Source organism: Sapajus apella, unplaced genomic scaffold (assembly GCF_009761245.1).
Source record: "Sapajus apella isolate SASKATOON/1434 unplaced genomic scaffold, GSC_monkey_1.0 scaffold3, whole genome shotgun sequence".
NCBI lineage: Eukaryota > Metazoa > Chordata > Mammalia > Primates > Cebidae > Sapajus > Sapajus apella.
The window spans coordinates 52704602-52726588 of record NW_022436943.1 but is presented as its reverse complement, the minus strand read 5'-3'; the positions used below and the strand labels follow the sequence as shown (position 1 = coordinate 52726588).

At 37.3% G+C, this 21987-nt stretch overlaps 1 long non-coding RNA gene across 1 annotated transcript; it reads right to left on the bottom strand.

The window, feature by feature from the left end:
* Positions 1-368: 368 nt before the first annotated feature.
* On the bottom strand, positions 369-21054 carry LOC116533609. Its single transcript, XR_004261366.1, has 3 exons — positions 20932-21054; positions 4603-4613; positions 369-379 (listed from the first exon to the last, which is right to left on the bottom strand). It is a non-coding gene; the product is annotated as an uncharacterized LOC116533609 (long non-coding RNA).
* Between the last annotated feature and the right edge of the window lie 933 nt (positions 21055-21987).

Here is a 21987-nt window from a genome sequence, read left to right as displayed (position 1 = left end):
AAGGAGTGGGCAGAAGTTTCTAGGCAGAGAGAGCAGTGGTAAGAGAAACAGGAATGGTGGCAACTTTGAACACAAGTGAGCAGGTAATGGTGAGAACATGGCTGAACAAGTTGCTCAGATGTGATTTGTTGTAAGTCACAGGGGGCACTTCACAATAGCAACACATTATTTTTGAGGGATCTTCAGGCCCACCTCCGGACTTTGGTGACTAGAAATCCATGGTAAAGGGAGAAATTTACTATATGACTCTCTTAACAACCACCAGTCGGAGGAATGATTCACTTCCTGGATTTACCATTGCTGCAGTTAGAAAGGCTTACAAATGATCATCGATCTCCCAAACACATACTGCCCATATTACAGTCAACTTTCTTATTTCCTAAGATTGCCAGGGTTTGCCTTTTAATGGCTAGTCTTGAATTGATTCAAGACTGGCAATCAATGGCAAATCTTGAGGCTTTCCCCGAAGACCACTTCTGATTGTGTTCTGATACTAACATCAGTCAGTGACTGCATTTTCCTGAGTTATACACCCCATCTTCCAGAGAGGTGGGTGAGCAGAAAATGTCTCTGCTTAAGTTCTTTTGTTTACCTTTTTTGGAGTTTGTAGGGAGACGGGAGGAGATGAAATTTGGAAGAAAACTGTGAATAAAAAAAGTGAAGTAAGATGAGATTACATTAAATTTATGACATGACAGGGCAGGCTCATTTTGCTTCATGAATAATAGTTAATCACTGTTTGAATCAGAGACTATTTACTAGCTGGTTCTCATAAATCAGGGCTGGGGAGTAGAAATATTTATCATGGGCTAATGTCATATGACTTTAATATAGCCAAATATTTTAATAAGATTGAAGAGTCTTAGACAGAAATGTTTTAAGTGACGGCAGTTCTCAAGGCACTCAGAGAAGAACCTTAGGATTTTTGAAGTCAGGTGCTGTCCTCTAAAAATTCAGCTTTAGGTCGGGCATGGTAGCTCATGCCTGTAATCCCAGCACTTTAGGAGGCGGATGTAGATGGATCACGAGGTTGGGAGATTGAGACCATTCTGGCCAACATAGTGAACCCCCATTTCTACAAAAAAAAAAAAAAAAAGAAACAGCTGGGTGTGGTAGTCCATGCCTGTAATCCCAGCTACTGAGGAGTCTGAGGCATGAGAATCACTTGAACCCAGGAGGTAGAGGTTGCAGCAAGCTGAGGTCATGCCACTGCACTCCAGCCTGGTGACAGAACAAGGCTCCATCTCAAAAAAAAAAAAAAAAATTTGAGCTTTAGTGATGTCTATGTTCTCCCCACACCTGGTCTCTCCTGCCTTCTCCACCCCTGGCACATGAGATGGGGCCAGATTAATGGTACCTGGGTCATTTTCTTGACCTTTTTTCCCTGTTTATATAAGCTATTAAATGTAATTTATTGTCAGAAATATATTATAAATGTGAACACATTTACAGCTATTAGAGGGAGTCAAATGAAGGAGGTTACTTGATGCAGGAGAAGCAGCACAGGCTGGTGAGCCTAGTATCCATGAGATTTCATTTCAATTCCAAAACTTGCTGCGGGACCTTGAGCAAGTCACTGCTCATTGTTAGTCTTCATTCTTCAAGGGAATTGAATTCTGTAAACCCATTGGGTTCTCTGTCTTCTCTGATGAATCCCCTATGCAATTTTTATACCAATAAGATACTTGATTTTAAGTATTTTTTTCTCTAACATCTTTTAGAGAAAAGGAAAATACAATTCAAAAGGGCATACATGGATAGTGCTTACAGAAATTAATGAAGGACACAAAAATATGTTGCTTAGGATTTTTAGGGGAAGAAAAGGATTGGATCTTGGATAAGTGCTGTCTCTGTGAATTGATTAATTGGTAGTTTCACTATTTAACATGCGTCTCTGTACCCCAGCTGTGTGCAGGGTGCTAGATGAATAAAGCAGTATGATTTTTATGTTTACAATCTGGGGGAAGATTACTGGGCCACATGATATAGTCTAGCATAATTACTAGCATATGATCTAGAAATTATGATCTGATAGAATCTAATAGAATTGATCTAATAGAATCAACTTTAACAGGAGTCTTTGGGAACAGCAGTGAATCCTGGGGAAGCTGAGGGGTACTTCAAAGTTAGGTGGGAACTGAGTTGGTTCTTGAAAAATGAGTGAGAGTTTGTGAACCTGGGTTTGGCAAGGGGAAGGAGCAGGGAATAATGAGAAGAAAGTAAAGTGCAACTGTAGCTGAGGCTCCCCTCCCTGCCCACCCTCACTATTCGTGGTGGAAGGGCACTTCTAGAAATGGACGACTGATACGGCCTTAATGAAATGTGAGGTGCCAATGGAATCTATATCTGCAACCACAACCAAACTGCTATGCTTCCAACACAGAAAATCTGCAGCAGTCCCTGTGGGAAGGAGAAGAGCGGCTTGGACAATGTGATTGAAAATATGGGTTACTGAGTAACTTTCAAAGCTAATAGTTATGATGGAAAGCAGTGGAAACCTCATTTCTTTGTGATTACCTTGGATAGGGGTGGAGGAGGTCTGAGGAGAGACCTGGCCAAAGGAGAATCCAGGAAAAGGGATCTTCAGATCTTCAATGAACCACAAATGCTCCACTCCCATGAGTTTCCCCTTCCATTCAGAGACGTTGAATCCATGTAGCTGATCCGTCCACTTCACTTTCCACTGCTGCCCATTTCAGAAATGTAACTTAGTGTTCAAGACCCGTGTCTATACAAAGCCTACACAATTTTTTTGAAAAGCTCAGCTAGGAAAGAGGGAACTGCGACTGGTTCTTACCAGAAGAGTATGTGTGGTTGCGATACATTTTTTCAAAAGATGGGCTTTTTGGAGTATATTCAACTGTTGATGGGAAGGAATCTGGCTGAATGAGATTTTATGGAGGGAGAAAATAGATTGTTGATGGTGTAACATCTTCTGAGAAAAAGAGAAGGAATGGGACCCAGTGTGTAAGAAAAGGAAGGGTCTGGAACAAGAGAAATTGCTCTTCTATTAGTACAAGAATAGAGTTAAAAAAAAAAAAAAGGTTAGGAAGCTTTTGTAGGTTCTAGGGGGTGTCTGAATGGTTTTTGTTTTCGCTGAGAAACCTCATGCCAGGTCATCTGCTAAGAGTGAAATGAGGGAAAAGAGTGGGAAGTGGAGTTCTAAAGAGAAATAGATGAGTTTTGAAACAATTGTGAAAAGTTGGAGAAAGTATCAGCCAGAGAAACATATAAATATTCCCAAGGTGCAGTGGAGGTTGTGGGATGGCTCCAATGTGCTCACTGTGCTTGACAACTTATTTGCCCCTCAAAATTCACTTCTATCCCTCCAGAGCCTGACTGTACCGCTACACTGACCATCTCTTTTGCTTTTTGGGAGGTTTTGTCCATGGGAAGAACTAGCAGGAGATCAGAGGAAGGGAGGAAAAGATTGTGGTCTTGATTGCATTGGTTTTCTCACTGTGGGGGCTGCAAGAGTCTAGTTGTGTCTTTCAGCTGAAGGTCCTGGGTCTACTCAGGTTGCCAAGTCTCTGGGTTTGGGTAACTGTTTCTCCCCTATCCCCTCTCAGGCCTTGGTATAATAAATTCACCCTGGGTGTTGCTAGTCCTGGTACTGCAAGCTCCTCTGTGGGGTTCCCAAAGCAGTGCTCACAGCTTTGTGAATAGTAGCCTTATTAAGTTTTTCCTAAATTACCCAATTTTGAATTTGCTATGTGTTTCTTGCTAAGACCTTGATTGATATACCTGCTTATATCTTTTTCTCCAGCAATGCTTAGCTGCCCATACATAGACAGAAAAAAGGACTTTTTAGACAGGATCTTCTCCTGTCACCCTGGCTGGAGTGTAGTGGTACAATCATGGCTCACTGCAGCCTCAAACTCCTGGGCTCAAGCAATCCCTGAGTAGCTGGGACTACAGGCATATGCCACCACATCCAGCTAATTATCATTATTATTATTTTGGAAATACACTCTTACTACAATACCAGGCTGAGCTCCTGGCCTCAAGCAACTCTCCTGCATTGGCTTCCCAAAGTTCTGGGATTGCACGCATGTGTCACCATGCCCAGCTAGTTAATTTGCTTTTCTTTTTGCTAATTTCGGGTCTTGCTATGTTGCCTAGGCTAGTCTTGAACTCCTGGGCTAAAGGGATCTTCGTGTCTTGGCTTCCCAAAGTGTAGGGATTATGAGTGTGAGCCATTACACCTGCCCAAGGATAGAATTTTTATAGTTAAATATGATAAAGAGACAGACAAAGAGGGAGGAGGGGCAGAAGGTTTGGAATACTTTTATCCAAAAGTTATTGAAATGATACGCCATACAAACTGCTTATGATGGAGAAAGCAGTAAGTGCAGAAAACGGCTCCTGGCTCAGGGAGTGGGGTCAGCTTACACTAGATTTCAATACTGAGAAGTGAGTGATATGAAGACATGACTAGAAAGACGGAGGAGAAGTTGTGATCAGAGAGTGGGATAGTGAGTTTGTGACTTCAGAAGTGGAGCAGTTTCATGACATGATGACACTTAGTTGATGGCAGAGGTGGGTAGAATAAAGCATACTTTGAGATGGAAGTTCAAAAATCAAAGCAGCCAAGTGGATAACTCATTTATATTCTCACTGAGGTCAACAATGATGAAAAATGAAATTTGAGGGAAACACTCTGGGTCAGGTGTCATATCTTTAATGAATGAAATGGAGTAACTAGGAGTTTAATAGAAGACAGAAACTAGTAGACAGGAATGGTCAAAGAAAATGTCTTGATTCTTAAAGGAACAGGAATTTCAGAAAAGCACCAGGAAGAACCAGGGGGTTGTAGAGTGGTGTATTTAATTGCTTCATAACTGTGAAAAGAGGTGGCTGTTGAGAGAATTGTAGGAGAAGCAATGTCCTTGAAGGAGAGCCAGGCTTCTGTCCAGGCAGGAAGGTAAAGTGAATGATGGAAGACGCACACATTATGGAGGAGTTTTCCGATTACGAAGCTGTATTTCAGAGGGCAGAGCAGATAGGAAGGGGGCTCAGAAATGGAGGGAGGTGAGCCAGGGAGCAGTGGCCAAGGTTGGAATCTGAGGGTACTGCTTCTGCTTGGAACTTTTACTTAAGGAAACTGATAGGAGAGGTAAGATAGAGTCATTGGTGGGGGATTATTTGTGGAGGAGGGGCATTGGGCATAGCAGATGGACACCCTGGGTTACTCAGCTGGAGAAACTCTTCTTAGTCTCAAGGGACAGACAGATAATCTATCTGATTTGGGTCTGACTTCACCTCCACCTGAAAATTTGTGTAATTGCTAAAAGCCTCATTGTACTCAGTTTTAAAAGGGAGATTAATACCTATGTCAGAGTTTTCACCAGTCTTATATGACAGGGTGGTATGTAAAAAATGCTTTAAAAACTGGGCCCTGAATCCCAGTAGACTGAGGAGGACCACTGGCTCATCAGTCTCATCAAAAGCTTCAGATTCTTCTTCCACCATCACTAAGTCTATGCCTCAGTTTCCTGATTGGGTAAATGAAGACAATACTCACCTTGTACAATAGTTGATTGAACAAATGAGAAAATGATATAAAGAGATTATAGCAATATATGGGATACAATGAACACAGAATATAGGCTATCACTGTTTTGATCATAATCATCATGATCATCTATGAACATTGTCATTATTGAAATATGTATTAATGAGCATGTATAGTTATAGAATTTTAAGCTGCATACGGCTTTATAAATAGTGTAATCAAACCTTTCATTTTACGGAAAAGGCAAGAACTAAAAAATTAACTTGCTGTAGGTCATATATTTGGTCTGTGGATAAACCCAGTCCAGACACCGAGGCTGTGAAATTTTGTGTGTGCACACAAAGACACACACACACAAAGGAAAAAAGAACATTCAGCTGGAAAGGTGGATTTTGAAATACACTCAGCAAATGGGATTTCTGTTCGTGACTGGTTGGCAGTGGAAATGACAAGTACCATAATTGGTACATGCCCCTGTGAAACTAGAGCATAGACCACTAGGCTTAGTAAAGGCCACGTGTCAACAACTTCCTCTTTTTTTCCATTCCAAGATAAAGTCTTTCAAGTTATATATCACTCTGGAAAGGCCATCTGTCTAAAACTGCTTAGGCTTGGGAAAGAGGTTTTTAGGTCAGATGTATTACTCTTATTCCACTTGAACTTTATTTTTTTCCTTCCTCTTGAGATCTGAAATTCAGTGATCTTTGTCACAATTCATGATCCCAAGGAAGTTTTAAAAATACTTAACACATAATAACCAAGAAGCAGAACATCTGAGTGAAAGATTTCTATATTTGTAGCTCTGGAAAATCAACAAACGAGAAAGCCGGTTAATTTTCAGTAGAGATGAGGACAGAGAGGACCTCTGTTTGTGCCCTTCTGGGGGTGACTTCCTTTGGAACTGCAGTTGCCCTGTTCTGAGAACTGTCCATTCCCCAGCCCTCATCAAAGAATGGGCCGTGATAGTCCCTTTTGAACTGCAAACCCACTCCTGCTGTTCTGGCTAATTAGATCAATGATAAATGCCTGACCTGAGATGGCCTGTCTTATTCTCTCCTTTGTGAATTTGACTCTCTTGGGAGTTAAAATAGCAGTTAGTCCCTAATAGCTGCTTGAAATATGTTGAATGGCAGCCATGTTCTGTGAGCACTGAGAAGCAGAAAAAGATGCTCAGCAGAAGGAGAAGGAGAAGTATACGTTGTATGAAATCACTGTAATTCTGAGATTGTTTACTACTAGAGCTAGTATATTCTCACTAATACAGATGAGGGAAAATGTGTGCTAACAAATAAATAAAGGATATATATACTTTAAAACCCAACAGTTCTATTTCTAGGTATATACCCAAGAGAAATTTTTATGTATTTGCAAAACGAAATAGAGATGAGATAAAACAGCAGACAACGTTAATCAATTAAGAATGAACAGATAAATTGTGATTCAGATGGATCCCTACACAGCACTTAAAGTAAATGACATAGAGGTATATCTATCAACAAGGTTAAGTATCAAAGGTATAATATTGAGTAAAAACAGATATAGAAAGATATATGAGTGTTAATTATGCCTAATTTTAAAATAGGATAAATATAGCATAATGTTATAATTGGTAAAAGTCAAGTGATGAATACGTGGTACCATATGAAATATTTCACACCTTAAAAAATAAACGAAATAAAGCCATCCTTAACACTTATCCACACTCATCTTCATCTACACTCACTGCTAAGGGCAACCAATGTTAAGTTTGGGTCAGTTCTTAGCCATTAATTTTTTAAGTCCTCTTTAAGAACGATTTTCAATAGTAGGGACAGTTTGACTGTAGAGTCAGACAGATTTAGGTTGAGGCTAACACCAATAGTTTTGCATTGACAACTTTCCTAAACCCTCAGAGTCTAAATTCCTTTATCAATTCATACAATGAATTGTAAATTTGATATTGATAAATAGACACAAGCACATATTAATATATACTATTCAATTTACATAAAATGATGCAGTGGTTGATATGCATGTTCAATACAATGTAGATATAATTTGTATCAATATTTTTCCCTGAATTCATAATTCAGGGAAAACAGAAATATTTTCTTCTGTTATTAAAAACTCTTCATTAATAATAATTTGAAAGCTGAATAACATTTTATTGAATAAATATTACATGATTTACTTATTTTTTAATAACTTTATTTCCAAATGTTTATTTCTATAAATTTCTCCTTAATGAACAGTTTTGTGCAAGTACAGTTGAGCCTTGAACAACACAAAGGTTAAGGGGTTACCATCTCTTGTGTGCGGTTGAAACTCTGTGTGTAACTTTTGACTCCCTTAAAACTTAACTACTAATAGCCTACTGTTGACTGGAATCCTTACTGATAAACACTCAATGAACACATATTTTATATATGTATTATATTCTGTATTCTTAAAGTAAGCTAGAGAAAAGAAAATGTTATTAAAAGGATATCTGCATTGCCATTCTCTGAATTAAGAACTGATAGTTTCTATCATTATTTAGCCCTACTTTTATATTTTAAAGTCCTTCAGGATACATTTATGATCCAATTAGACTGGGTTTAGCCACACAGAAAGGAAATTCAGACCTTGACTATTTGATGTTTCCAGTTCACCAAAGGTGATGAAGACTGTCTTGGGAGCAGCTTATTCCCAGAATTTGTGCATTCCTTGCTGCCCCTGGTGTGGAAACTTAAGTGGGATCACCAGACACATCGGCCCTGTCCAATTCTGCTGAACGGAGGTGGACTTGACATTTATCTGGCCAAAAACAGGAGCCAGAGAAATATGAATATACCAAAGTTGTTTAGCCTCCAACTTAAATTACATTAGTCAACTTATAGATATTCATATGATCACTTTTCTTTGTTAGATACTATATCAGCTAGATTCAGCAATATATCATTTGCAGTGCTTGTATTGGTTTAAAATATAAGATTTTAAGATCCTCCAACATTGTACTAAAGCATTTCAATAAAATAATCTGACTTTAAAAAAAAAGAAAATCATAAGAGAGATGAATATATTTACTCTTCATTGCGTGGAAGTGGATCATCATAATAGTCTTCACCCATGCTATCTTCATGTTGAGTAGGTTTGGGATGAGGAGGAATGGGAAGGGCTGGTCTTACTGTTTCAGGGTGACAGAGATATGAAGAAAATTCCTGTATAAATGGATTCAGACAGTTCACACCTGTGCTATTTCAGGGTAAACTGTCATTTTTTCCATAGTTTATATTGTGTTTAATGTAATATATCTAATTATTCAACAAAATAATCACTGAAATTAGAATTAATGGGTTAAATATCACTTATATTTTAAGACTTCTGATATGTATTTTCTTATTGCTCCATAACAGTTTTGGACATCTACAGCTCTGTGACCCTGAGTAAGTGATTTATTATAATATCCTCAGCCCTCGGTCAGTTTTATCTTCATCTTAAACTGAGATTTAAAATAGTAGCTATCACAAGATATGAGTCTAAAATGAAACAACACATGCAAAGAACTTAGGACAGCTCCTAAGACATAGCACTCAATAAATACTAGCTATTTTATGAATACTTTGCCTTGAATAATTGTATGTCTCTACAGCACCTTCTAGCTAATTTAATAGAAAAAAACAAACTCATTCTAGTTTTAACCTGTATTGCTCTGATTATAAAACATATGAATATATTTTTCATTGTTAGTCAACTGAAATTACCATATACAAAATTTTGGCAAAATTCTTTAATTTATGCCTATTTACTGAGGCGTTAGTGTTTATCTTGATTGATTCCACCTGCTTTTTATGTAGTGAGCTATCCACCCTTTGTTATATTAATGTAAATAGTTTTCTCCAGATATGCTTGAGACTTTTTTTTTTTCTAAAATAACTTTAAAATCATGACAGGAAATACAATTATAAGAAACAAATTTTGTTTTCCAAGTGCAATTACATTCTGATTTGCAAATGTAATGGGGCCAATTATTCCAGGCCTTTCCTGGACTCCTTTCTTCCCATCCCCTTAGTCTTGTAGGGCTTCCTTCAGTAATCTTACCTGTCACTCATTAGTATTTCATTAATGAACCTTGTTATCATATCTCTGAAGGAGAATAAAAAACCTTTTCTTATTGTATCATGATTTGAATGTAAGAGACTCTTCTAACACTTTTCTCTCAGTTATGGTTTCACTCTCTCCCTTCCCAAGGCTGTGACTCATTCACAATTAGCCTACAGCACAAAGGTGGTTGATACCCAGGGTGCTTGTTAGGCCCAATGTGCCTGTTCCATGGGTCTGTAGCCTGCAGTACCTCTGAATCATGTCAGAGCCTTCGATTCAGTTCAGTGGCTCAGTGTGAGATGAGATCTTTATTGTGACCTCAGTATGAGCATGCCTAAAGATGGAAGTTGTGGGGTGGAGAGGTGGAGCTCCAGAATTGCGTTAATTCCTATTGCTGCTGTAACAATTACCACAAACTTAGCAGCTTAAAACAATACATGTGTTTTATTTTATTTTTCTGGATGTCAAAGTCTGAAGTAGGTTTCACTGGGTTAAAAACAATGTATTAGGGGGATTGCTTTTCTTCAGGAAACTTTAGGGCAGAATCCATTTTCTTGCCTTTTCCAGATTCTAGAGGCTGCCTCAATTCCTTGGCTTGTGACCCCTTCTTCCCTCTTCAAAGTCAGCAGTGAAATATCGTCAATTGCTACTTCTGTCATCTAATATTTTCTCCAGCTTTGACTCTTTTGCCTTCCTCTTCAGCCTTAAAGACCCCTCTGGTTACACTGGACCTACCTGGAAAATTTATAGTCATGTCCCCAGCTCAAGAACCTTAGCCTAATTGCATCTGCAAAGTTCCTTTATCCACAGAGGCAACATTTTCAGAGGTTCTGGAAATTAACCTGTGGACATGGATGGAGGGCCATGTTATGCCTATCACAGTCTTCCATATGACTTTCAAAGATGCACACCATCCCACATGTGGAATACATTTACTCTATCTCAGCATCCCCCAATGTCAATCCATTACAGCACCAACTCAAAGTTTACCTTCTCAGCTAAATCTCATCAACTCAAAAGTCCCAAGTTTTATCATCTATATAATCAAAATGTACATGGGTGACAGATTCAATCAATTCTGGGATAAAAATATCTTTTGTGGGCCTATGAAATTAGAAAATATGTGCTGTTCTCTCAAAAGATAATGATGGGGTAGGCATAAAGTAATAGTCATAGGCATTGCCATATAAAAAGGGAGAAAATAAAAGAGAATCAGGAGTCACCAGTTCAAGCAATTTAAAAATCTAACCTGGCAAACTTAATTAGATTTTAAGGCCTAGGCATCATTCTCTGAGGCTTGTGACCCTTCCCACTGGGCTCATGGCTCCACTATTACAATTTTCCCTTTTTCATAAAAAGTAGTATGTGTTTGCAACTAAGGAATTGTATCAGCATGTTTCCTTCCTGTAGAATTTTGGGATTCTGATAGCATTGTTTTCATTTCATTTCATCCCTGATTTGTTTCTTTCAATCCAAACTGGCAGTGTTTCTGCTGGTATGCAATTCTCCTATGTATGTCATGAAATTCATTTTATTAGATAAAAAACACCTCCACAAATCTTTCCTAGATAATCTAATCTCTATTTTGGCTTCTGCTGAGATGGCTAAAGGGACCCACGAGCAATTTACATACCCAATTCTTCAAAAAGCTTTTTGTGTGATTGAACACTATAACCTTTTGATCCTTCTAAGACACTGGCAAAGATTGTCTAGCCACACCCTTGACTTTCTTTTCAGAGTACACATTTCTGACAGTGAAGCTCCAAATTTTTCTTTTCTTTTCTTCCTTTTTTCTTTCTTTCTTCTTCTTCTTTTTAATCTGGAGAGGTTATGCATTACCAAAAGCATCAAGTCCTGGTTTCTTTTTGTTTAACAGTTTTTCTGTCAACTTATATTTTCCCACTCACATTCTACTATAAGCAATGAGAAGAAACCAGGACACAATTTAAGCACTTTGCCCAGAAATCATTTGAGCTAAATATCCAAGTTCATCACTCTCTTTAGCTCTAATTTGTTTCTACGTTCTCTGTTTTGTTCCATCAGTCCCTGTATCTTTTTCTATGCCAGTACCATGTTGTTTTGCTTATTATAGCATAGTAGTATAATTTGAAGTCAGGAAATGTGATTTCTTAATTTTTATTTCTTTTCCTGAGATAAGCTTTGGTTATTCTGGGCCTTTTGTGATTCCATATAAATTTGAAGATTATGTTTTCTATTTCTGTGAAGAATGTCCTTGGGATTTTTTTTTTTTTTTTTTTTTTTGATTTTCCTTTCTCCATTTGTTTTTTTTGGCCTTTTCGCAAAACCCTTGTTCATAAATACATGGGTTTTTTTCTTATTTTTTTTTTTTTTTTTTTTTTCCCATTTATTTATTTTATTGCATTTTAGGTTTTGGGGTACATGTGAAGTACATGCAAAATTGTTGCATAGGAACACACGTGGCAGTGTGATTCGCTGTCTTTGTCCTTGGGATTTTGATAGAGATTGCATTAAATCTGTAGATTGATTTGGGTAATATAGACGTTTTAACAATATTAATTCTTCTAATTCATAAACATGAAATATTTTTTCATTTTTGGGGGGGTTCATCAGTGTTTTATAGTTTTCACTGTAGAGCTCTTTCACTTCTTTGGTTAAATTAATTCATAAATATTTAATGTTATTTGTGGCTATTGTAAATAAGATTATTTGATTTTTTTAAGAGTGTTCACTGTTGGCATATAGAAATGCTGCTGATTTTTGTATGTTGATGTTTGTATCCTTTACATTTACTCAATTTGTTTATTACTTCTAATAGATTTTTGGTGGCATCTTTAGGTTTTTTCAAATATAAGATCATATTACCTGGAAACAAGAATATCTTGACTTCTTCCTTTCCAATTTGACTGCCCTTCATTTCTTTCACTTCTCTGGTTGCTCTAGCTGGGACTTCCAGGATTATGTTTATAACAGTGGTAGAAGTAAGCATTCCTGTTGTATTCCTGATCTTAGAGGAAAGGCATTTAGTTTTTCCCCATTTAGTATAATACTAGCTTTGGTCTGTCATATATGGCTTTTATTATATTGAGATATGCTCCTTCTATACTCAGTTTTTTGAGGCCTTTTTTTGTGTGAATCTTTCCCGGAAACTAACTTTTTGTTGATCTTTTATTTTCTTTGGTTCAATTTCATTTATCTCCTCTCTGATTTTTATTCTTTTTTTGTCTACTAATTTAGGGTTTGGTTTGCTCATGCTTTCACATTCCTCTAAGATGCACCATTAGGCTACTTATTTGATAATTTTTTTTAATGTAGGCACTTATAGCTATAAATTTTCCTATTAGTGCAACTTTTACTGTATCCTATAGATTTGGATATGTTGTGTTTGCATTATTACTTTTTAAAAGAAATTTTAAAATTTTCTTCTTAATTTCTTCATTGACTCACTAGTCATTGAGGGTATATTGTTTATTTTCCATGTGTTTCCTATTGTTATTGATCACAAGTTTTATTCCATTGTGGTCAGATGCTTGATATTACTTAAAGTTTTGGAATGTTTTAAGACTTGTTTTGTGACCTAACATATGGTCTATCCTTGGGAATAATCTGTGTACTGAGGAGAATGTGTATTCTTCAGCCATTGGATGAAATGTTCTGCCTATATCTATTAGGTCAATTTGGTCTATAGTATAAGATTAAGTTCAATGTTTCCCTGTTAATCTTCTGTCTGGAAGATCTGTCCAGTGCTGTAGATGGGGTATTGACATCTCCAGCTTTTATTGCATTGGGGTCTCTCTCTCTCTTTAGCTCTAGTAATATTTGCTTTACATAACTGGGTGCCCCACATTGGGTGAATATATATTTACAATTATTATATCATCTTCCTGAATTGACTCTTTTATCATTGTATAATGACCTTCTTTGCCTCTTCCAAGAGTTTTTGTGGTGAAATTGATTTTGTCCGGTGTAAGTATAGCTACTACTATTCTTTTTTGTTACCACTGGCATAGAATACCATTTTGCATCATTGTATTTTCAGTCTATGTATATCTTTTTAGGTGAAGTGTGTTTCTTGTAGGCAACAGATAATTGGGTCTTGTTTTTTCATCCATTCAGCCACTCTATTTATAGATAATTTAGTCCATTTACATTCAATGTTATTATTGCTAAATAAGGACTTACTCTTGCTATTTTGTTACTTTTTTCTGGTTGTTCTGTGGTCTTCTCTTTATTCTTTTCTTCCTCGTCTTTCTTTTAGTGATGGGGATTTTCTCTGGTGGCATGATTTAATGTCTTACTTTTTAATGTTTTGTGTATTCATTGTACATTTTTTGATTTGAGGTTACTATGAGGTTTGCAAATATTATCTTACAAACCATTATTAAAACAGATGACAATAAGACTGATTGCAAAATAAAACAAGCATACAAAAGGAAAACTAAATAAAACTCTATGCTTCGGTAGTTGAGAAAAAATGGTGACTAGGAGGCAAAACTAACTTGTAGCTCCCACTCAGACAAAGCAGCATGTGGGACTCACATTGTGAACTTTTGCTCTAAGAACCACCACAGCAACATGCCAGGAGATCTGAGAGAATCCAAATACCCTTTGAAGGAAGTGGCTTGCCACTGCAGGCTCTGTGAGATAGCTGAAAAACTGGGAGTGCCTAAAGTGTGAGAGAGGGAATGTCCTCCCACGAATACACATCCTCACTTGGGAACCCGAAGGTCCAGATTGCAGGAGAAAATTTGACCTTAACCAGAGCTGAGAAAAATTTAGAGAGCTTAGTGAAATACAGCGGTAGAGAAAGCAGTGAGAAGAATCCTGTGGACACTCTCAGTCTCCAGGGAAGCCACTTCTGATTTTGTCTTACAGGGGTTCTTAGGAGGGCTGCCAGTGAAACTGGAGAAAGACCACAGGGAGAAGGAAACTTCCAGCTGAATTTTGTAACAATTTTGACCAAATGCAAAGTTTCCTGGACATAGCTAAGAGAGGGAGCAAACAAACAGGGAGTACAGATTCAAGCACAAAAGCCATGGTAGGTAGGGAAGTGTGAAACCTGAAAGCCCTGCTTGCTTTCTCAGTGGAGAGCTTGTAGCCTGGGAAAAATTCTCAGCCCTGCTCACCGGCTGCCTGGAAATAAAATTGGTGCTGTCAGGGGTCATGGTGGGAATGAGACTGGCCTTTTGGGCCTCATGGGAGCTGGATGAGGCCTGTCACTTCCAGCTTTCCCCTACTTCCCTGGCAGCCTGTATGATGCAGCAGAGGCAGCCATAATCTTCGTGGGAACATAACATCATTGGCCTGGGAACCACACGCTCATTCCCCATAGCAGCTGCAGCAAGTACCACCAAAGGAGAGTCTGAGCTCAGATATGCCTAACTTTGCCTCCACTGATGGTCTTTTTCTACCTCCCCTGGTAGCCAAAGAAAAAGGACATAATCTCTTAAGAGCTCTACGGCCCCACTCACCACCTGAGAAACTCAAATACTTATCCAGGCTACACTAGGACAAACTTATATCCTTCCTGTACTATCACAGCTGATGATTTCTGGAAAATACCACCTCCAGGGTGGAGGCCAACCAGCACAATACTGGCACATTAAGCAAAAACACAACTAAGGACCCCTACAGAGTTCACTTCATTTTCCTGCTACCTCCACTGGAGCAGGTGCTGGTATCCACAGCTAAGAGACCTGAAGATGTGTCACATCACAGGACTCTTTGCAGACACTCCCCACTACCAGCCCAGAGCCCAGTAGCTCCACTGGGTGGCTAGGCCCAGAAGAGAGATAACAATCACTGCAGTTCTGCTCTCAGGAAGCCCCATCCCTGGGGGAAGGGGAAGATAACTACATCAAGGGAGCACCCTATGAGACAAAAGAATCTGAACAGCAGCCTTTAAGTCCCAGATCTTACCTCTGACAGAGCCTACGCAATTGAGGAGGAACTAGAAAAACAATTCTGGTAATATGACAAAACAAAGTTCTTTAACATCCTCAAAAGCTCACATTAGGTCACAAATGGATCCAAACCGAGAAGATATCTCTGAATTGGTAGAAGAGGAGTTCAGAAGATCAATTATTAAGCTACTCAAGGAAACAACAGAGAAAAGTGAATATCAACTTAAAAAAATTATCTTACAGACTATGGATGAAAAAGTCTCCAGAGAATAGACAGCATAAATTAAAAAAAATTCACAACTTCTGGAAATAAAGGACACACTTAGAGAAATGCAGAATACACTGGAAAGTCTCAACAATAGAATCAAACAAGTAGAAGAAAGAACTTTAGATCTCAAAGACAAGGCTTTGAAATTCCTAACCCAACAAAGACAAAGAAAAAAGAATAAAAAAAAATTAACAAAATTTCCAAGAAATTTGGTATTAAACATCCAAACCTAAGAATAATTCTGAGGAAAAAAGAGAAATACAAGTTTGGAATACATATTTGAGAGAATAATTGAGAAAACTTTCCTGGCCTTGTTAGAGATCTAGACATCCAAATACAAGAAGCTCAAAGAACACCTGGGATATTGATCACAAAAAATCATTGCCTGGGCATGTAGTCATCAGGTTATCTGAAGTCAAGATGAAAGAAAGAATCATAAGAGCTGTGAGGCAAAAGCATCAGGTGACCTATAAAGGAAAACCTATCAGATTAACAGCATTTTTCTCAGCAGAAACCCTACAATCTAGAAGGGATTGGGGTCCTATCTGTAGCCTCCTTAAACAAAACAATTATCAGCCAAGAATTTTGTATCCAGCTGATAAAAGAAAAACTTCAGTTGAATTAAATTTAAATAAGTTTAATTGGGCAATGAATGATTTGTGAATTGGGTAGCCCTCAGAATCATAGCAGATTCACAGAGACTCCAGGGATGCCTCATTGTCAGAAAAAAATTAAAGACAAAAATGGTAAAAAAATTAAAGACAAAAACTTTATCGTTTTTGTCTTTAATCCTGATGTACAGGAATTGGAAGCAAGGTACAGAAACAGTGAGATTGGTTACAGTTTGGCGTTTCCCTTATTTGAATGCAGTTTGAACATTCAGCAGTCTATGAGTGATTCAAGTATGGCCGCTAGAAACTGGCCAACACTCAGCCGTTGTTACAGATGCATACTATTAAGTTAGGTTTTCAGTTTTGTCTTACTATAAAGCTAGGTTATAGTACATGCACAAGGACTAAAATATATGAGTACAAAGTCCTTCTTAGGCCATATTTAATTTGCTTTAACACAGCAAAACTAAGCATCTTAAATGAAAGGAAGATTCAGTATTTTACGGACAAACAAATACTGAGAGAATTAGCTACTACCAAGTCAGCACTACAAAAACTCTAAAGAGAGCTTTGAATCTTGGAACAAATCCTCAAAATCCACCAAAATAGAGCCTCCTTAAAGTATAAATTACACAGGACCTATAAAACAATAACACAATTTAAAATAAAAACAAGGTATTCAGGCAACAAATAGCATGATGCATAGAATAACATCTCACATCACAATGTTAATGTCGAATTTAAATGGCTTAAAAGCTTCACTTAAAAGATACAGAATGGCAGAGTGCATAAGAATTCACCAATCAAGTATCTGCTGTTTTCAAGAGGCTCATCTGACCCATAAGTTCTCACATAAACTTAAGGTAAATGAGTTCAAAAAGATATTCCATACAAATGGACACCAGAAGCAAGCAGAAATATTCTTATATGAGACAAAACAGATTTGAAAGCAACAACAGTAAAAAAAGGCAGAGAGAGACATTATATTAAAAGACTAGTCCAAAGGGATATATCATAGTGTATATAAAGCTAACACTGGAGCTCTCAAATTTATAAAACAATTACGGCTAGATCTAAGAAGTGAGATAGCAATATAATAATAGCGGAGGACTTCAACACTCCATTGACAGCATTAGGTGGTTTATCAAGACAGAAAGTCAACAAAGAAGTCATGGACTTAAACTATACCCTACCACAAATAGACTTAGCAGATTTTTACAGAACATTGTACCCAACAACTGCAGCATATACATTCTATTCATGAGCACATGAAGATTCTCCAAGATAGACCATGTGATAGGCCACAAAACAAGTCTCAATAACTTTAAGAAAATCAAAATTATATCATGTGCTCTCTCATACCACAGTGGAATCAAGTTGGAAACCAACTCCAAAAGGAATCCTCAAAACTGTGCAAATATATGGAAATTAAATAACCTGCTCCTGAATGATCATTGGGTCAATAATGAAATCAAGATGGAAATTAAAAAATTCTTTGAATTGAATGACAGTAGTGACAAAACCTGTCAAAACCTCTGGGATACAGCAAAAGCAGTGCTAAGAGGAATATTCATAGCATTAAATACCTATATAAATACCAGGATAATGGTATAAAATACCTATTAAATACCAGGATGATGCATGAGTCAATAAAGGTGATACACCACATAAACAGAATTAAAAACAAAAATCACATGATCAGCTCATTAACTTCAGAAAAAGCATTTGATGCAATTCAGCATCACTTCATGATTAAAACCCTCAGCAAAAATTTGCATCGGAGGTACATACATTAAGCTAATAAAAGCCATCTATGACAAACCCACAGCCAACATAATACTGAATGGGAAAAAGCTGAAAGCATTCTTCCTGAGAAGTGGAAGAAGATAAGAATGCCCATTTTCACTACTTCTATTCAACATAGTACTGGAAGTCCTAGCCAGAACAATCAATCAAACAAGGGAAAGAAATAAAGGACATCCAGATCAGTAAAGAGGAAGTCAAACTGTCACTGTTTGCTGATGATATGATTATACACCCAGAAAACCCTAAAGACTCATCCAAAAAGCTCCTAGAACTGGTAAATGAATTCAGCAAAGTTTCAGGTTGCAAAAATAATGTACACAAATCAGTAGCCCTGCTATACACCAACAGCAACGAAGCTGAGAATTAAATCAAGAACTGAACCCCTTTTACAACAGATGCCAAAAACAAACAAACAAAAAATAAACAACAACAACAACAAAAAAAAACCCACACATGCAACTTAAGAATATACTTAACCAAGGAGGTGAAAGACCTCTACAGGGAAAATTACAAAACACTGATGAAAGAAATCATAAATGACACAAACAAACAGAAATACGCTTCATGCTTATGGATGGGTAGAATCAATATTGTGAAAATAACCATACTTCCAAAAGCAATCTACAAATTCAATGCAATTTCCATAAAAAAAAAAACACCATTATTTTTTACAGACCAAGAAAGAACTGTCCTAAAATTAGTACAGAACTAAAACAGAGCCCATATAGCCAAAGCAAGCCTAAGCAAAAGGAATAAATCTGGAGACATTACATTCCCTGACTTCAAACTATACTATAAGGCCATAGTCACCAAAACAGCATAAGACAGGCATAAAAATAGACCAATGAAACAGAATGGAGGACCCAAAATAAAGCCAGATACTTATAGCCAACTGATCTTTGACAAAATAATAACATAAAGTGGGGAAAGGACACTCTATTCAACAAATGATGCTGGAATAATTGGCAATCTATGTGTAGAATAATGAAACTGGATCCTTATCTCTCACCTAATACAGAAATCAACAGTATTACAGTGCTGGTGAGAATGCAAACTGGTACACCCACTATGGAAAACAGTGTGGAGATTCTTTAAAGAACTAAGAGTAGATCTATCATTTGATCCAGCTATCCCACTTGTGTGTATCTACTCAGAGAAAAAGAAGTCTAATATGAAAAAGACACTTGCACATGCATGTTTATAGCAGCACAATTTGTAATTGCAAAAATATGAAACCAGCCCAAATGCCCATCAATCAATTAGTGGGTAAAGAAAATGTGGTATATCTATATTATGAAATACCAAGGAACAAAATAGTGGCATTCACGCAACCTGGATGGAATTGGAGACCATTATTTTAAGTGAAGTAACTCAGGAATGGAAAACTAAACATTGTATGTTCTCACTCATAAGTGGGGGCTAAGCTGTGGGGATGGAAAGGCATAAAGAATAATACAATGGACTTTGGGGACTTTGGGGAAAGGGTGGAGGGGTGAGGGATAAAACACTACAGTGTACACTGCTCAGGTGATGAGTGCACCCAAAGTCTCAGAAATCACCACTAAAGAACTTGTCCTGTAACCAAACACTGTGAATTCCATCAAAACCTATTGAATTTTTTTTTAAAGAGGAAAAAAACCCTCTCTACTTTAACTTCCGCCATTCAGTTTTTAACTTTGTTGTTGTCGTCTTTTGTATCTTATTGTATTGTCCATGTCTTGTAAAGTTGTTGTTTATTATTTTGTATTTGTTCATCAATTAGTCTTTCTATTTGAGAGTAACTTACACAGTACAATTACAATGTTATAGTAGTCTGTGTTTTTCTTTGTGTTATTACCAGTGTGTTTTGTAACTTCAGACGATATTTTTTATTTTTTGTTTTTATTTTATTATTCTTTAAATTCTGGGGTACATGTGCAGACCTTGCAGGATTGTTGCATAGATACACACATGCCATGGTGGTTTGCTGCCTCCATCCCTCCATCACCTACATCAGGCATTTCTCCCAATGTTATCCCTCCCCAACCTTCCCACCCCCTGCTATCCCTCTCCTAGTCCCCCACTTCCCAACAGGCTCCAGTGTGTGATGTTCCGCTCCTGTGTCTATGTGTTTTCATTGTTCAACACCCACTTATGAGTGAGAAATGCGATGTTTGGTTTTCTGTTCTTGTTCCAGTTTGCTGAGAATGATGGTTTCCACATTCATCCATGTCCCTGCAAAGGACATGAACTCATCCTTTTTTATGACTGCATAGTATTCCATGGTGTATATGTGCCACATTTTCTTTTTTCAGTCTATCATTGATGGGCATTTGGGTTGGTTCCAGGTCTTTGCTATTGTGAACAGTGTTGCTATGAACATATGTGTGCATGTGCCTTTATAATAGAGTGATTTATAATCCTTTGGGTATATACCCAGTAATGGGATTGCTGGGTCAAATGGAATTTCTATTTCTGGATCCTTGAGGAATTGCCACACTGTCTTCCACAATGGTTGAACTAATTTACACTCCCACCAACAGTGTAAAAGTGTTCCTATTTCTCCACATCCTCTCCAGCATCTGTTGCCTCCAGATTTTTTAATGATCACCATTCTGTCTAGTGTGAAATGGTATCTCAGTGTGGTTTTCATTTGCATTTCTCTAATGATCAGTGATGATGAGCATTTTTTCATGTTTGTTGGCTGTATAAATGCCTTCTTTTGAAAAGTGTCTGTTCATATCATTCACCCACTTTTTGATGGGGTTGTTTGTTTTTTCTCATAAATCTGCTTTAGTTCTTTATGACCTTTTCTTTCAGATTAAATAACTCCCTTTAGAATTTTTTGTAGGACAGGTATGGTGTTGATGAAATCCCTTGGCTTTTGTTTCTGTAAAAGTCTTTATTTCTCTTTCATGCCTAAAGGATATTTTCACCAGATACACTAGTCTAAGGTAAAAGTTATTTTTGCTTCAGCACTTTGAATACATAATGCCACTCTCTCCTGGTCTGTAAGGTTTTCACCAATAAGTTTTCTGCCAAATGTATTGGAGCTTCATTGTATGTTATTTGTTTCTTTCTATTGCTGTTTTTAGAATTATTTCTTTATCCTTTATCTTTGGGAGTTTCATTTTTAAATGACTTGAAATAATCTTCTTTGGGTTAAATTTGTCTGGTGGTTTATAACCTTCTTGTACTTGAATGCTAATATCTTTCTCTAGGTTTGGGTAGTTCTCTGATATCATCCCTTTGAATAAACTTTCTGCTCTTATCTCTTTCTTTACCACCTTAAGACCAATAAATCTTAGATTTGCATTTTTGAGGCTATTTTCTCAATCTTGTAGGTGTGCTTCATTGTTTTTTACTTTTTCTTTTGTCTCTTCTGACTATATTTCAAATGGCCTGTTTTTAAGCTCACTAACTGATGCATTCTTAAATATGTGCTTTTTTATTTTTCAGCTTTAGAATTTCTGCCTTATTTTCTTTATTTTTAAAATTTAAAAAAAATTATTTATTTTTGAGAGGCAAAGTCTCACTCCACCACTCAGGCTGTAGTGTAGTGGCACGATCATGGCTCATGGCAGCCTTGACCTCCCAGGCTCACGTGATCCTCCCACCTCAGCCCCCTGAGAAGCTGGGATTACTATTCTGTGTTCTCTGTGCTGTCTTGCATTTCTTTGAGTTTTCTCAAAACAGGTATTTTGAATTCTCTGTCTGAGAGGTCACATGTCTTTGTTTCTCCAGAATTGCTCCTTTATGCCATTCTTAGTCTGTGTAGTGAGGTCGTGTTTTCCTGAATGGTCCTGATGCTTGTAAATGTTCATCAGTGTTTGCACGTTGAAGAGTTAGGCATTTATCATAATC